Genomic DNA, 2,420 nt, shown 5'->3' on the forward strand with positions numbered 1-2,420 from the left:
TCTATTGCTGTGATTAAACACTATGGCCAACTTGAGGAAGAAAGGGTTTATTTCAGCTTACAGTTTCACCTAACAGTCAACCACTGAGGGAAGTCAGAGAAGAAACCCAAACAGGGCAGGAACTTGGAGCCAGGAGCTGCTGCAGAGGGATGCTGCCTACTGGCTTGTTCTCCCATGGCTTGCTCACCCTGCTTTCTTATAGAACTCAGGACCCCAGGGGTCGCACCACCCACAGTGAGCTGTGCCTTCCCACATCAATCGTCAATTACAAAAATTTACCACAAACATTTTTCCACAGGCCAGTCTTGAGGGTGAATTTTTCTCAATTGAGGTCCCTCTTCCTAAATGATTTGTTGACACAAGCTAAAGCTAGCCAGCATAGCACCTTCACTGTGTGCATAGAGGCATAACAATTATCCTCACAGAGCCTGCACAGGGCTCCCTGAGTCCCTACAATTCAATATTGGCCCTGCTTTCATTTCCAATGGAGTGGAGTTCTTACAATGAGGCACCATCTCCAGCCATGTTGGTCCCCTAAATTTCCTAGAAAGCTTGAAAGGGTTAATATAGGGACTGGAGAAATGTCTTAGGGGTTAAGAATGCTTGGCTGGTCTTGTAGAGAATCTGGGTTCTGTTCCCAGGACCCAAGTGGAAATTCACAACGATCTGTAACTCCAGTTCCAGGGGACCCAAAGTAGTATGAATGTAGCTACATTTTTTCCTGACTCCATTTCCCTTTAAATACTACCAAAGTTTGTAATATATATATCTGCAGCTCTGTCTGAAACCAGGTGGGACTTCTCTCCTTTTACTTTGATCAAAATCTGTGTGCTCACATTTCTCACAACTGTGCTCCTATAGACCAAACTGTGTATAGAGGACTACCTCTCTGGTCTTAGACCAAAAGAATTCAACCCCCAGAGACTATGAGGTCCTGTATTCTAGTCAACTACGTCAATATATTGGCAGACCACCAATGTAGGAGTCATATAATTTAACAGGACAAGCTATTGTTTTCTATATGAGATCAACATGTTTCTAGCACTCCTGACTAAGTGTCAAGCTTCTCTGTGATGGTCAGGCTGTCAGTGTATCAGAGTTCCTATCTTCTGATGATCTTTCTTTTCTAGGCTTTATGTGTGTGTGTGTGTGTGTGTGTGTGTGTGAAGAAATGCCTGGTTTTGAACTCGTGCTTCAAATGTAACAGAAACAAAGTCCTAGGAATGCCAGGAATACCCAGTTTTAGAATGCTTGCCACAAACAATATGGTCCCAGAATGGGTAACTTTGGACTGTTTATTTATTTATTTATTTATTTATTTATTTATTTATTTTTGCGATCTCCCTTGGGTAGTAAAAATCTCAGCTATAGAAAAGAGTGTCAGAACATCTCTCTAAACCTATAATCCGTCTGGTAGGGGATGCTAGAGAGGCCCAACAATGTCTTAGCTTCTTAGTAGAAATCCTGAGTAATTGGTGGGTCGTGGATGTTGTCCTGTAGACCTGCGAGGCAAATGTGTCTTCCTTAGTGCAACCTGTTGTTTCTGGGTCAATACCTCAGAAGATGTGGAGGAAAGTCACTCAAAAATCAAAGAAAGTATGAGACTATTCTTGGGTCTGAATGAAAATTTACTATAGGTCTTTTGGCTGAGACAGGCCCCAGGTATCTTTTCTGAATGGATTTGGACTCTATTTATTTTTTTATTTTATTTTATTTATTTTTTTTATTTTTCGAGACAGGGTTTCTCCGTAGCTTTTGGTTCCTGTCCTGGAACTAGCTCTTGTAGACCAGGCTGGCCTCGAACTCACAGGGATTTGGACTCTCTTACTTCTTTTTTTTTAAGTTTTTCGAGACAGGGTTTCTCTGTAGCTTTGGAGCCTGTCCTGGCACTAGCTCTTGTAGACCAGGCTGGCCTCGAACTCACAGAGATCCGCCTGCCTCTGCCTTCCGAGTGCTGGGATTAAAGGCGTGCGCCACCACCACCCGGCTGACTCTCTTACTTCTTATAGACCTATTCTTGTTTTTAATTCGTCCCTGTGTTTTTGATTCATGCCTACTTAAGCTTCTGGAATGATTGGCATCTAGAATAATGACCTTTGAACTCCAGGTGGTATTATCAGGAATGTCAATCATTGTCATCAACATCAGTAACTATCTCTCACCACTGATGTCCTCTTGACTTCCACTCAATGCCAGTCTGTCCTTCAGCCTATTACAACACCACTTTCTGACCTCTCCAAAAGCGGGCTAAGCCTTTTATTTCATATGACCCTAGAAGTCGTGACATGTCATCACCAACCATCAGAGCCACCCAGCTTGCCTCTCACCTCTGTCAGAATAAGAACATCACTCTCTGTCAACGAGCTAACCTTTCTGACCTGTAGAGACCAAAAGACCAAAAATAAAGAAAGAAAGCAAAT

The sequence above is a fragment of the Alexandromys fortis genome, unplaced genomic scaffold (assembly GCF_014885135.2).
Source record: "Alexandromys fortis isolate MF-2015 unplaced genomic scaffold, M_Fortis_MF-2015_v1.1 scaffold_88, whole genome shotgun sequence".
NCBI lineage: Eukaryota > Metazoa > Chordata > Mammalia > Rodentia > Cricetidae > Alexandromys > Alexandromys fortis.